Source organism: Coturnix japonica, chromosome 11, assembly GCF_054131305.1.
Source record: "Coturnix japonica strain WE chromosome 11, WE-NBRP24, whole genome shotgun sequence".
Lineage (NCBI taxonomy): Eukaryota > Metazoa > Chordata > Aves > Galliformes > Phasianidae > Coturnix > Coturnix japonica.
In genome coordinates, this window is record NC_140673.1 from 6,310,740 (window position 1) to 6,325,630 (window position 14,891).

Below are 14,891 nucleotides of genomic sequence, written 5' to 3' on the forward strand. Positions count from 1 at the left end.
ACTCAAGACGTGTTTTCTCCTTCCCTAAAGGCAGCACCTTTTGTTTGGACCTGGCTTCCTACATAGCAGAGTTCAGGGTATGCCTCACACATCTGTGTTAAACGATTGCATCTCAACTAGCCCCTTTCTTACCTGCAGTTAGCATTTCCCAGATGCTGTCAGAAGAGAAACCAATGCTGAACCTGCTCCCAGGACAGCAAAAAGGTATTACTGCTGAACACAGAAGCAATTTGATTATGTAGATTAAGCGTGGCTCAATCTATCATAATCACTGTAAAGAAGCCATTTAATTTTGTACCTGTTTGCGTGAGTATTCATTACTGCTGATAAGCAGGTTAGCTGGGGAAAAGTTTCTCAAGCAGAAATGTTAAGGTTTTGATACCAGTAACGAGATAAAGATATGAACAGCAAAATGTCATGTAAATTAGCTTTGGTAAAGCCTTACTTACGTATGTGTGTGTGCACTGGGTGGTTTGGGAGGACCACAGCAGGTGGAAGAGCAGCAGCACTGTGAATCCATCTCCTTTGTGTTACATGGGAGATGCTGGTGTGTATCTTCTCGCCTTGTTGGCACTCTTCAGAAGGCATCTGGATTTAGGGGGGGCTCTGGAAACAATTGTCCAGCAGCAACAGAATGGAGCAGGCTGAGGGACTCAGGCTTCAAGCTGCCTTTAGGCACTGTGATATGACAGAAGCATTTACATAATTAGTTTTGCATCTCTGAACTTCTTTTCGTTAATGTATGAAGATTTGAAATATTCCCTTCAGGTGGATTTTGGTGCAGCTCTTCAGAAAGCCAGATTTTCCTCCATTTGTTTGTTCCCGTCCTCTCGATGCTCAGCTTTGTATCTAACGATGTCTGGCTTGAATTCTGTAAATAGAAACCCATAATTATTTCACAATAAGCCGGTCATTTAATAGGGCTGTAATCTTGTTCAGTGATGAAAAGTAGCCATCCTTTGTTTCCCAGTAGCCTAATAAACAGTACACAATGTACACACAAACTAGTCAGGGCCTCTGATAATTTACAATCAGCAAATTGGCTCCCTTCACTGGATTTAATTTAACCAATACAAATTATTTCGGGAAGTGATTCATGGCCGTTTTAAAGCACTAATTAATTTGGATGACTTATGAACATTAGAAATGAAACCTCCTTTGTCATTCCCAAAAACCCAAAAGCTTTTTCAGTATCGTTCTTGAGTAACTTGGGTTGACTGCAGCTACAGCTCTTGTAACTTGAGGGTGGTAATTTAGGTGGGATTTGGGGGCTGGGGGCAGGAACAAGAGTAAGATTCTTTTGTTGTTGTTCTACTTCACTTCTGATACGTTTAAAGCCTCAAAATAGCTGCAAATGTTGTCCTAACACTTTCAGTGAGGCTTGCTTGTTTTTGCAGCATCCTTTTTTCTCAGGTCATAGTTAAGATGGAATCAGGAATCTAACTAAAGCTTAGGAGCAAAACAGCTGTCTGAGGTGGTCAGACCCAAACTGTCCTTGCCTCCCCAGACCCAAGTGAGGATGGAGATATAGGGATGTTCTCTGGCTCATCCCTTCTTTCCCAGAGCTGGGCTGAGCTCCACAGAATCTGGCCCCGCAGCATTGCCATGCAGTATCTCCAACCTGGTGTTCTTGCAGGTCATTCTGTGCTGTAGCATTGCAGTATGCTGGAGATGCAGTATCCTGGGGATGCATTCTTTGCCTTCTCCCTCGTGATTGAAATGCACAGCAGTTTATGGCAAGCTGCAAACGATCAGCTTTTAAGAAAAGCAAAGAGATCAGGCTTTGATCAGATTTCTATTTTTTTCTTTCCTTTCTTATCCCTCCTTCCCCCCCCCCTCGAAACAAGTATCTTCAAAGATTTTCCTCCAGTCAGTGGAACTTGCCTAAGCCCTGCAGCATGTGTGCTGTGAAGCTGGGAGCTATGTGATGGCTTCCCCTTCCTCTCTGCATGTCCTCTTCTTCTCCCTGGCCTTTGGCAATGCTTTCAACAAGAAGTGTTTGACTTCTTTACTTAGCTGCTTCACGCTTTCCACTCTTAGATTGTAAACATGGTTTATTTCTCTTCTATCTTTTTCATGTCTTCCTCCTTTACTTGCCTGGGAATCTCTGGTTTTCATTAAAGAAAAAAGTGGAGCCCAGAATATTGCAAGATAACACTGTACATCATGCATGCTTGATTGTTTTTTTCCTCCAAATCTTAGCACATTACTTATGCATACCAACACACACAAGTATATATTGTTTTGTATGCTTCTCGGAAGCTATTTTTGCGTGCAGAATAATTTCAGCCTCGCAGACAAAAAGAAGTCACAAGTTCAGTGTGCGTGCTCCTTTACTTTTGTACGTGCTCCTTTACTTTTGTACGTGCTCCTTTAGTTTTGTATGTGCTCCTTTACTTTTGTACGTGCTCCTGTTCCCTCATACCCACATCTCTTCAAATGCTCATTTTTGGGCTCTGTTTTTTGTTTGACTAAAGAGAATCAAACTGCTCAGGTTACTGTGACAATGTTTTATTCCTTATCGGGAAGCTTTGATGTCCAACCACAGGAAACTTCATGGGGGAAAGACATCATACTCTATTATTAATGTCTCATGCGCTATATTGAAATTGCAGTATTTTGACACTTCACTCTGTGTGAAAGACCACGTTGGTAATGCGATTATGCAAATGATAGGCTTTAGGAGAGAGTGTTTAAGTGTGAATCTTTTGTACAAGAAGACAAATATTGGTAAATGCTTTTCTTATTCCCTCTCCGTGGCTTGCGGGATGCTCCCCGAGCTGCCTCCCAACAACATGGGCAGGGATGGAGGGTTTCAGGCACTTAGCTCTCAGGTGAGGGGCATTTCAGAGGGAAAAAAGATGCATTGCACCCTTCATTTTGCTGTCTCAGGGCTCAGCGCAGCACGCCAGTGGGTGCATAACGCATATGTTAACTCTTCTCTAGATGCAGAGCTGCTGTTGGTGTGAGCAGAGGGGGTGAGTGTCGCTTTTGTTCAGCCCTGGAAGTTCAGGTCCCCTGTGGTACTGCAGCACTCCGATATCATTCGAGCTTCTATTTTAGGAATAGCCTCTCCAAGAAGTGTAGGTGGCTTGGTTTTCCTTTGTTAACTTTACGTTTACATTTGCAAACTCAATTTCTCTCTCCTTCCGCAAGGTGAGGCGTGCATCTTTTTTCCCCTGCATAATCGCTGAATATTGCTACCGGGCCAATGTGTTTTCTTTGAAGCAAAGGCAGATCAAAGTTGCTCACATTTCCTGAATGAAGGCAGCACTTACACTCCCAAACTTGTGCAGCTGATATTTGCTTACCGATGCATCTCTTCTAACGTCACCAGAAGCACCATGCAGGTGGGACTGAGGTCCTTATTAGAGTCATCTGTTTCCTAGAGCAGTGAATGACACAGCGGTCAGTGTAACACTGTTGGCACTACAGTCCAGGAGCTGATCCCGGTGGTGCAGCTGTACAGATAATGGATTGCAGTTCATTGCCGGTGTAAGCAGAGGTCTAAGCAGGCTCTTGTTGTTTCCTAGGTTTTAGAAAAACAAGGGCATCCCAATGCAATCAGAAATTGCATTGGTATGGTACGCACCGTGAGCTGAGGATGCAAAGAAGTCTCTGTGCAGCTGTCATTAAACTTGTAAGTGGCTGTTTCTCTCCTGTTGGGCCTCTGTTGCTTTTGTAAACACACGTTCTTTATTCAGGTCTGAGTTTTATAGCAGATGAGCCGAAGGCAGGAGCTCAGCTGTAACCTTGACTTCATTCCCAACTCCATCTTTAGTTCCCTGCTGTACCATAATGCTGCAAGGCACAAGCTGAGAGGTAGCAATACGGATTTGGGTGGCCCTTCACATAAACTGTATCCCAAACAGTGCCACGTCATAGAAAATTACTTATATAACAGCATTGCTTGGGGTTACCCTTGTGTGTTCTGTGAAGGGAAAATAAGAGCAGATTCACACATTTGCTTTTCAAATCAGGTGTTTATATGACTTCTTTTCTTCTTCACTGGTCCTCTGCAGTGCTGCTGATGGACCCTTGGCCTGAACTCTGATAGATGTCCTGCCAAGCTGTAAAGATGCTGAATCCAGTGACTGGTAGAGGCTTTGTTTGGTTGCTTGGTCAGATGGTGCCCAGCAACCTGCTTGCTGCGAGTTGTAAGCTTCTCTTTTGCCAGGCTTGTTCTTCTTGTTCTTGTTTTTGTGGGAGAGTTCAGCCTCATGGGGTTTTCACCCTCTTTAGCACTATGGCTTAGAGATGTTAGGCTTGCTTTCTGAACTCATAGTCTTTGGATAAGAAGGCCTATCCTTATTTATTAATTTAATAGTGCTGCTGCTCCCCTTCTTATCTCTGTGCACTGAAACCTGTAAGTCACTTTTGGAATGAAACAGAGGAGGTATGTGGGTACCAGAGCTGGCGCATATTGACTGATCTCAAGCTCTGACAAAAGCTGCTCTCCTCCAAATTCATCATGAAAACTACCTGAGCATCCACTGTTAGCCTTTCACTTATTCAGTTCATCTGGCTTTTGTTATGGAAGTGCCATATGTTTTAAGTCTCTGATTGGCGCAAAGTGAGGTGTGACTCCTTTAGCCAATTCTCAGCAAGCTAGGCAGCAGTCAGTCTGTGTTTAGTGAAGCATCTCCCATTTACGATGGGAACTGCAGGGGTCAAGTTTCCATCTCAGCACTAAAGAAGGAGCCTGATTTCAGAGCTGTAAGAGCAGAGCAGGTTGTGAGCAGCCCTTGGCACTGGGCTCACCACTGCCTTTGAAGCCAGCTTCAGTGGAGCAGCACAATTCCCACACCGAGGGCGTCCAAAACCTCAGTGCTAGTGTTCCTTTCTCACTGCTGCTTTAAGGTGGTTTTACAACCTCATCCCCTTTAACAAGTGCCACTGCTTCAGTCAAAGCAACCTCAGGGTACTCCTTTTCTCATTCTCTGGTGCACCTGCTGATGGTGAGTTCTGCCAGGTCACTGCCGTTCCGTTGTCTCAGTTCATGAGCTGCACCAACCTTTTGCTCTGGTGCTCCCAATTAAGCGGTTGTACTGGCAAGGATTTAATGTTTTACGGAGTCTGAATGAAGTGGAAAAAATAGGAAATGAGTTTGTTTTTTTTTTCCTTCCCGGCGCAAGATTTTGATCAGATGATTTAATCTCTGGGTGAGAGGGAAGTGGAAGCATTTATGCACAGGTAGTTTTGACTGCAAAAGCTTTGCTTTATGTAGGTCTCTACAGTAGCAGTTACTGCTTGGCTTTGGAACAACCGTTCTGAAGGTTTTCTTGTGCCTTTTGCACTTCCATTATCAATAGCAAAAACCTTAAAAACCTTGCAGCGTGTGACCGGTTCAGTGTCAATCACATTGCCTGCTGGTAGAGGATGAATTAAGGCTTTTGTGGTGCTGGTTTTCCCCCAGCAAAAAGGATTGATGCATCTCCCTCAGACACAGGGTTTGAATTTTGGGTGGTCCTTTGTGGAGCCAGGAGTTGGACTTGATGATCCTTAAGGGTTCCTGCCAACTCAGGAATGAATTAATCTCTAACCCACTGAAATAAGACTACTTTTCTTTCTGCTGTTGTCCCAGCTTAATTCTCACTAAGGGCAGATGAGTGAGCTACCTGCATGCGATGGTCACCCCATCAATGAATCCAACTGCTTGTCTGTGTAATTAGGCCGTGTAATTATTGTATGTAGAGTACATACAGAATTATACTAATCATCCCTGCCTGAAGGAGGGAATCCAGTACAGCTGGAAAATTATGCTTAGTAAGTTAATGGGTACCTTGTAGATGGGAGTGATGCTGTTAGTGAAGGTTGGGCAGCTCAATAGAGCTGTGCTCACCCTTACACAAGGTGCTCTGAATTCTGCAGGGGAGGTCTTCCAACAGTTGTACCTCTTTTATGCCCATCGCCATCACTTTCTGAGCTCTTACCTAGTCACTAAAGCTGTAGAAAAATAAGCTGTTTGCTGCAGCATTGAATTTTTCTAGATTTATATAGTATGTCTGAAATGAGTATTAAGAGATGCAGCCTGGGGAGCAGGCAGATAGAACTGCATTGTTTTCCACTTCTAATAATGAGAGATTCTGGAAGGAAGATAAGCAATATTGCATGTACAAGGAGGAAAGATTGGTTCAGATCTACTTAAAGGAAAAATAAAACAACAAAAAGGTAATAATAATAATAATAATTCTTTTTACCTGTAATCTGCAAATAGCATTATAAATTAATTGCAGCAGGAGGAGGAGAAGCTGCATCTCTTTTCACTACCTCACTTTCAGGGACTCCACATCCTCAGCCAAGCCTCCAGCATAAAGCAGCATACATGATAATTTTTTCTTCCTCATTTCCTGGTTGATCAATTTGATTATCTGAGCTCTTGTTCTTTCAGGAAAGAATTTTTCTATCAAGCAGGCTTCTCTGGCCAAGTTTGTTCTCCTGACCACAGCTTGATGGAAAGCCCATCTCGTCTGGGAAGTATGTGCTCGTGGAAGGCTGTGATCATTTAGAGCGAAATATCCTTGATTAAAGTAGGAGGTTAATGGTGCTTCTGTATGTGCCTTGGTTTAGAACATGCACGTTAGCTCCAGCGTTTGAAGGGATGAATTTGAGCCAGCGGCGGTTTGAAAAAAGAAAGAGAAAATGAGCTGGAAGTGAAATACAAATGTCCTTATTTAGTACAAAAGAATTCATCTCTCTGTAGGCTTTCTGTTTGTGTGAGGTTCTTGCTTGGCTTGACAATGCAAAAGAAGAAATGTAAACTCTTGGAGACTCTTTGAAAATGCAAAGGAAAGCAGGAGTTGGCGGCTTGTGGAACTTTTGTTCTGGTGCTGCAGCCTGCATTGGGAATGCACGAGGTGGCTTTGTTTCAGGATGCGAGGGGAATGTATTTACCTTGCAAAGAGTAAGCAGTCACACTGTGAAAATCGCTCTGCTGATGCTTGGATGTTTGTATAAGAAAAATACTGCTCTAAAGATTTATTTTAGATAAATGTTTGGATAGGTGTATGGCGATGGGGCAAGGAGATGCAGCCGGCTGGCAGCAACTTTCCCACTATCTTGGAATGGACCTCTGCAGTCACCCTCTGGCTCTCAGAATGACGTTCCTTGCTCTCCCCAGGAGCAGAGCAAGCTGAACCTACAGGTGGGACAAGGGCTGTCTCCTTGTAAGCCCACCACGCAATTCTCAGCTTTCTGAACAGGAATTATAGCTCCATCCCCACTGCAGAACAGGTGATAGCTTGTGTTTGTGCAGGCTCTTAAGGCTCCCATTCTCCTTTATGAGCAGGTTGAAAGTGCTTTTATGATGTTGACAAGTGTGTTCTCAGCCAGGCGGGGGCTCCTGTATTAATTTCAGATAACACGTAGATGTGGAATTGGAGTCCCTCTCGCTATAAATAAAAGGGGGTGAAGTAATGAACCTGTCGCACGCTGAGCCGCGTTGTCTCTGTCCCTTACCCTGTGTGTGTGCTGCGTGTGGCTTTTTGGAGGCCGTTTCTTCCTGTATCATTTATTTCCTCCCTGGATGCCATAGCTAGGGCAGCAGATGATCATGAACTCTTTGCAGGAGCTGTCTTTCTGCTGATGATGTAGCAGAGCACATAGTTTTGCTGTGACAGGAAATAAGTTCTGCTTAGTCCTGGCACAGAACAGTTGTTGTTATCTTCAGATTGACTGTACTTTGTCCTATATTTCTTCCCATCTCTGCTCTGAGTTGCTCTCAGGTCCCAGCAGCCTGTGAGGAAGTAGCAGGTACCTGCTCCAGAGCTGTGATATACATGAAGGAATGAGCAAGCAGCAGCATCTCTGCAGAAGGAGTGTTTAAAAGGCAGTAGTCAAAGGAGAAGGAAGCAGATTAGGTAAAAAAAAAAAAACACAAAGTAAAACTGATCTAATGCCAGAAGTGTTTGCTGTCTCTTCTCATCAGCAGAGCTCAGGTGTGCAGCCCCCTGTTTACACTGTAGGATATAAAATTGGAGTTACTGTGGATCCCAGCACCAGGGGCTCATTCATTCCTATGATTCCAGTAGTACGTAACACAGTTTTTTCCTTTATATACTTGAATCTTTTTGAATGTCTTTTTTGCTATTAGTGTCGTTGGTGGCTTAATGGATTTCTTGGTAGCCGAGCTCCTCTTTTTGATACAGCTTTGTCAATCTGCGCGTGCGTTCAGAAAGACAGTGCTTAAAAATCGCTCCTTTCAATTTGAGATATCGGAAGATAATTTTTATACCCACTGTGTGAAAATAACTTGAACAGTAGTAGAATTATCCATTGTAAGAGAGGTGATTTTGCTTGTGAATTGTGGGTTTAAAGATAAAATCTTCCTCGTTCCTGGGACCTGGATTTCCTATTCATTGCTCTCTGTTAAGATTAATCGGGAGCAAGGCTTAATCCAGAAGGTGATTGAATTGTCCTTAAACAGTGATGTAGAACATTACCCACTTTATCGAAATCCTTTTACAGTCTTGCAGTGCTAAGAAATCACGGGCCTGTGAGCTGCTTGTGATGTGCACCGTGTGAAGGAGGACGCTGCTGCCTCTCTGGAAAGATAAATGTTTTCAGAGGTTTTTTTGTACTACAGTTGTTGTAACTTATAAGAATTAATGCCTTCTGTATCTCCTCTTTTTCAGCAAGAAGCGTGTAGTGACTGTTTCTAGGGGTTAATTTGCCACTTTTGGATACCCAAGAATGGGGAGAAGCATCTAATTCTCAAGGGTTTTCGGGCTGGGATGCTTCAACTCCGTAGTCCATCACTTCATTTTAGGAGTCCCAGCTTGAGAATGGTTTGTGATGAGGAACATTTGGGATCTGGTAGTGCTCATTTGAGATGCATGTACCACATCCAGCAACAAAAAGAAAAAAAACTGGGAACCAGCAGCTTGTTGTTTAATGGCCTTGCTGTAAGGATGCTGGCAGCCAGCACGCTGCTGGCACGCTGCTCCCTGTAGTTTAGGAGGGTAGTCAAGGCCAGGAGATTTAGGGGCTTATTAAAAGCACTGCAGTTTCAGGCACTCCTTCTAGCTAGCAGTCACCTAGCGAATAAGAAAGACAGAGTCTTAGGGGCATTGCTGAGTGCTGTTATTCCTGTGCTTCGTGTGGCTTCTTTCTTGTGTCCAGAATGATTTTGGCCTTCTGTGTCAAGCTTTCCCACTTTGTGATGTTTTTCTAGTATTTGAATCCTTTTTCCAACAGTTTGTTTGCATGCTTTTAAATCATGTTTCGTTTAGGATTGGATACGGTCAGAAGCTTGGGATAGAAGACTCTGTAGGAAGCATGTCTTAGTCACTAAATGGGACTGGAGGCTGTTGGGACCAATTGGGACCAGTCGTGGGCAAAACAAGTGTTTTGTCCACTCTTGCAGCCTTCCTAGAGTAAAGTGGAGGTCTCTGTCTGCTTTAGGAGAGCCAACTAAACTGGATCGTTCCCCTCCATATATGTTTTATGCCAAGATGTTCAGGGACAGCTTGTTCTGCTGCCAGCTCATCCCACAGCATGGAAAGGGCCATTGGGCAACCCAAAGCTGTGTGTAATTGCTTAGAGTGAGGCTAGCCCATTAGTTTAAAGCAAGATTATAATCATAGCTGTTTCCCCCCCCCCACACACACACACACACTTTTTTTTTTAATTTTTATTTATTTATTTAAGTCCTCATTTGGTTTATAGGTGGAAGTGATTAAATTCCCTCTGTAGAGATGCACAGGCATAGGACAGGGCTCCTGGGCTTCTCTTCCCTCTCAATTCTTCCTGCTGCTTCATGAGGCAGTAATTTGCTGCAAGCCAGGCTTTCACTTGTGATTGGAAATGACTGTGCAAAACCCCATCAAAGCTGTTCACATCCCAGAGTCGTTTAAAATATATATGGATATTTATACCTAAAAGGCACTTTGGAGCGCAAGAGCTCCCTGGGATGCCAGGGGCCATTGCAGTCATTGCTGGTGTCCCCAGATGGGACCTAGGGAATCTTCAGCTGAACTCGCTGTGTTTGTCTGCCCGGAGAGCCCACAGACTGAAAGGAAAAGGGAGGAGGATGAAATTGCTCTCACTGGGGTTTCGGATGATTATTAAGTGCTGGCCTACTGCCTGGTTCCTGTCACTGCTCTGCAGAAGTGAGACAGATCTGGAAGAGGTGGCTGCAGCTGTACAGCTGAAAAGTTGTGCTTTTAATTGCTAACTAATTAAAGTTACCATTTGCATTTGGGGTATTCCTTTTTTAAAGAATGACATGATATTATACATGAAACTGCTAGCACTGCTTATTTAGAGCACAAGTGAACCAGGAACTTTTTTCTCTTGCCGTTTTGTTGGTGCATCTGGGTTTCACCTATTGCGTGCTTTGCTTTGCCATCTGGATTATGTGACTTCTTCAATCTGGTAGCACTTGTCCTTCCAGTCCTTGACTCCCCTCTCTCTGGGCATATGATCCAGTAATGTTTTCCCTTTTGTCTTTGTAAACAATAGGCAGTCAGACTAATAGTGGAAGTACAAAGTCAAGGGAGCTTTGCAGATTCAGCTTGACAACTCCTCTCTGAATTATTTAAAGACCTTAGACAAAAAAAGCCCGTCATGATTTTCGGATGACTGGTATTGTGGAGAATACCTGGTATGCAAGTCCCACTGATGTTACCCATTGAAATCCACGTGATTAGTATAATAGCAAATGCAATTAGAATTCGGGGGCTACCTCCTGGTATCCTCTAGAGGCAACTGAGTTACAGGGAGCTGGAAGAAAGAAAGGGAATTTTCTCTCTAGCCGTAAGAATTGTGTGCAGAGATTGGGTTGGGTTTTTTTTCTTCTCCCAATCAATGAACTTGTCTAAGGATGTCCTGCCTTTTTCTTCTGACTTCAGTCTCAGTTTTTGGTAGGCTGTTAATTTTGCATTCTTGTGGTTTTGAAATCTACCGATGCTTTTCTACAGTTGAATGACCCGGTGATTTCTGATCTCTCAGATGCATTTCTGTTGCTAGTTTCAACTGTCCTTCTGGATTCTGGGGCGTTTATAGATGGATGGGATCAGGGAAGCAAGCAGAGAAGTGCAATTGAGTCCTTTAGATGATGTGCAGTTCATTATTACCTTTTGAATAGTTCATTCTGCAGAACTAAGTAGGGAAGATGTCATGCTTTGCACTTACTGCGCTAAAGCTATAAAGCTGAGCTCTCATCATTATCAATACCTAAGGCATAGCCATCATCTCTTCCTGCTCTCTTCTCCCTCGGATGAATACAATAGAGAAAGCATCAGCAGAAGGATATTAGAGAAACAACCTCCTATGTATCATCTGTACAATGTATGGTTTTGTTTAATGAAGTTCTTCACCTTCAGTGTCAGAGCTTTACTCCTTATTAAAATTCAATTTACTGTACTGTCTTTCAGTACCAGCAGTACCATTTGGTAATCAACGCTGATATTTTGCAGTGTGGCCTGCCTTTGAAAACTGGCTTGCAGAAATGCTGTGTGGGCTGCGATGTACCTCCCTTTAGAAATTCCAAGATTTCTTTTAGTTTCCAAGTAGAAGATATCACTCTGCCTCCCGGCTTGAGGTCCAGTTGAGCCACCTCTGCATGTGCTCATACTGATGAAGAGAGACCACACTGATGCCAAGCCAGTCTGACTTCAGCCCTCTTCTTGGCCATGGGTGAGCAAAGAAATGTCTCTGTTGGCTGGCAAGAACTCCTTGCTAAGCTGCTACAGCCCTATCCATGCTTACCCTGTAGCACCACAGCAGAAGAAAACGGTTAGAGGCTGTAGCCATTTCCATTGCCAATCTCAAGTTTATCAGTGTATTATTTCCTATTAATTTTCTTATGTCTTCATACAATGCAACAGCTTCCCGTTTCTGGAGGCTAGAGAAAACAACATGGTATGGTAAAGCTTGCACTGCCTTGTCTGCATTGCAGGAGGCTTCAGGTATGTAGCACTGCGCTTGGTCTGTTTATACCATTAGCTCGATTGAATGTTGAAGGAAAGCAGCAGGTTGTGAATTGTTTCAAGATTGATGGGAACTATTGTTTTACTTTAATTAAACTTGCATTCATTAAATCAAAGTCCTCTTCCTCAAATAGGTGTATGTTATAAATAACATTAGTATAGGGATAATTTCATGAAGCTTGTATGCATGCTAAACGTTAACATTTTCTCTGCAAGAAACAGTTTGTTCCTTTTCTCTCACCAGGTTCTGCTGATTTCAGTTGTGGCACACCAAAGCCATACCATGTTCTAGGGTGCTTCACAGGGCTTTACCCTTGTGCCTTTCTCTTAGATCTCCCCTAGCTTCTTCTGACACATCTCTTCCCACTCAACCAAAAAGTGTCATGTGGAAACACTTGTGTTCAGAGTTGCATCTTGGTCCTGACCCTTGCTTATAGCTCTGCTTATCACACAGATGCCTGAACTTCCATCTTCTCTGCATGCAGTGTCAGCTAGAGGTATAACATCTTAGGTATGCTCTCATTTTGGCCCTGCAGACTGCATCTTTGACAATTAAACCCTTGGTTTCATTCCAGTTGCTATTAAAAACCTCACTCCAGGCTTAAGGAGAAGTGAAGGCTTTAATTTTCATGCCTGCACTGAAACCACTGTATTTCTTCTTTCAGTTAGTCATTGTTTCACAGCTATCAGAGCACTTGGGTCCCTATGCAGTATTATTCCAAGACCCATCAAGAAAATGGTGAGGATTTTAATATCCATTCCGATCCTTCAAAGTGATCTTGGTTGTGGAGGGAGATGCTGAAGTGCATGTTTTAAGTCACCATTGCCCTTAAACCTCCACATAGCAGAAGTCAGGTCACCAAGAAGCTTGGAGTTTTCCAGTGCTCCATCTCCCTGCCTGGCATTGCCACCAGCACAGTGTAGCAGCACACTGCTGCCACACAGACTATGCAGTAGCTGTCACAGCTCCTGTGCTGTTGCTGTGGCATCAGGGTTTGGGGGTGGGATTTCACTTCAAAAGGGACGTTATTACAGTTAAAGCTTGCAAATTAACTGTCAGAATGTGGTTGTCTTAATGTGAGGTTTTTTTTCTCCTGTCTGCATCAGGCGAAGGTGGAGGTGACTTTCATTAGCACAGTGCAAAGAAGCTATGATCGCTATGAGACCCAATTTGCTGGGTTTTGTCCAAACAGACAGAAAGTGACAGCCTATTGCCCCTGAAGCTTTGACAGCCAAACCGTCCAACGTGAACGATAGCAGAGTATGAATCTGTTATCAGTTTTAAATAAATTGATTTCCTCAGCCCATCAGCCATTCCGTGAGCTTTTGCCAAAGTGTTCCCCTCTTGCTGACCCAGCCAGCCTGACTCAGCGTGGATCTCTTCATCATTCCTGACATCTTTGAGTGTTAACCCGTTCTCCTGCATTGATTGCCACTATCTGTGTTTATAATGTATTAATTGTTCTGCTTTTCCTTTGAGGGGATCCCTTGTAGAAGTGCTCAGAGTGCATGGGAGACAGCAGACACTGGTGTAGGTTTGTGTCCTGCAAAGCAAGTGCCCTGCATACCAAGTGTACATGGGTGCGACCTATGGGATAGGAAGGGCCATGACATGTTCTTCAGAACCCACAAGCAGAGAGCGTGTTGGATGCAGTGCATTCAGCCTCACCTGGCAGACTGTTGTGGGTTAGTGGGCTCGACAGCAGTGATTTGTGCCCCTGCGCTGTTTGGGAGAGAAATGCAGATTGAGCAGATTTCTCATCAGCAAATAAGTAAATACCACAGCTCAGGAAATGAATGCTTATTAAGAGAGCTAAATCTCAATGGTATTACTCCCTGCTTTCTGTCTTCAGTTCCATGTTGTGAACATCAGGATTAACCTGGGGCAAATCCAGAGGGTGTGTTGCCTCTGTTTCCCCACGTGTCGAAGTAGGATAATAGTTAGCTGTCTGGCCAGGACATTTGTTACACTTAATTAATGTTGTAATATGCCTTTGGTTCCTCTGATAAAACGTGCTGTGTGAATGCTAAGTTGTTTTTACTGATTGGATTGTTAATTAAATGTGCACATAGAAATGATTTATTGGCGTTAGAAAAACTAAGCCTTAATAATTTAAAATGTTAACATCAAGGGGGGTTGGGTCAGTGTTAGGATTGTATCATCCACCTGTGTAGAGATTTAAACCTGGTACTGAAAATGTAAAGGATGGTTTTATTGGGAGAGAGGGAAAGCAGGAGCTTGAACAGCTGTTGGCTTATTTAGTGGTATCTCTTCATGGGGGCTGATTTAACAGCGGGACCCACACTCTAATGCCTGGTGCAGGGATGCCATCAGCAGTGCACTGAGCTACAGAGAGCAGGGAATGTGGCATGTCATCTTGGCCCAACTTGGAAACTATTTGTCAGCATGCAGAACAGAGCGCTTCAGTTTGGCACAGCAGATGACGTGCAAAACTTGCTTCTGTGAATCAGGGGATGAAAAAACAAAAGAAAGTATATCTGGGGGAATGTATGTCTGCCAGGCTGCTGACACGGATCACTGCCTGCTGAACACTCCTGGCCCAGCAACAGTTATTTTCCCCATCAAATAATGTGGAGTTTCAGTCTGTAGTCACAAAGCTTCTGCCTCCATATATTCTTTTTTCCTGTCTGGGCAGGTGTCTGAGGTGAAAGTGGGAATGAGCTGTAGCTGTAAGCCAAAGCAGGGACTGGAGGAACAGATATGTTGTCAGACTGCACTAGTGAGTTCAGGGACCTGGAAGGATGGAGAGCTGAGAAGATGCATGGGAATAGATACGATACCCTTGGTCAAAGAATGGGTTACAGGGACTGGAGGAGTGGGTTAGCCAGCATCCATTCCCATTCAGAACCCAAGCAAGATGTGTGTACTGGTGTGGGAGATAAGATAGCATGCTGGAGGCAAAAGGTTTGGAAAGGAAGGGAGGCAGGATTTACAAAGCT

General features: G+C 43.8%; 1 protein-coding gene and 1 non-coding gene across 3 annotated transcripts in view; both read left to right on the top strand.

Moving 5' to 3' along the window:
• Nucleotides 1-14,891, top strand: part of COP1 (COP1 E3 ubiquitin ligase) — a 119,699-nt gene that overhangs the window by 93,223 nt on the left and 11,585 nt on the right. The window lies entirely within an intron of this gene.
• Nucleotides 9,318-9,440, top strand: LOC116653813 (small Cajal body-specific RNA 3). The gene has a single exon (XR_004308281.2).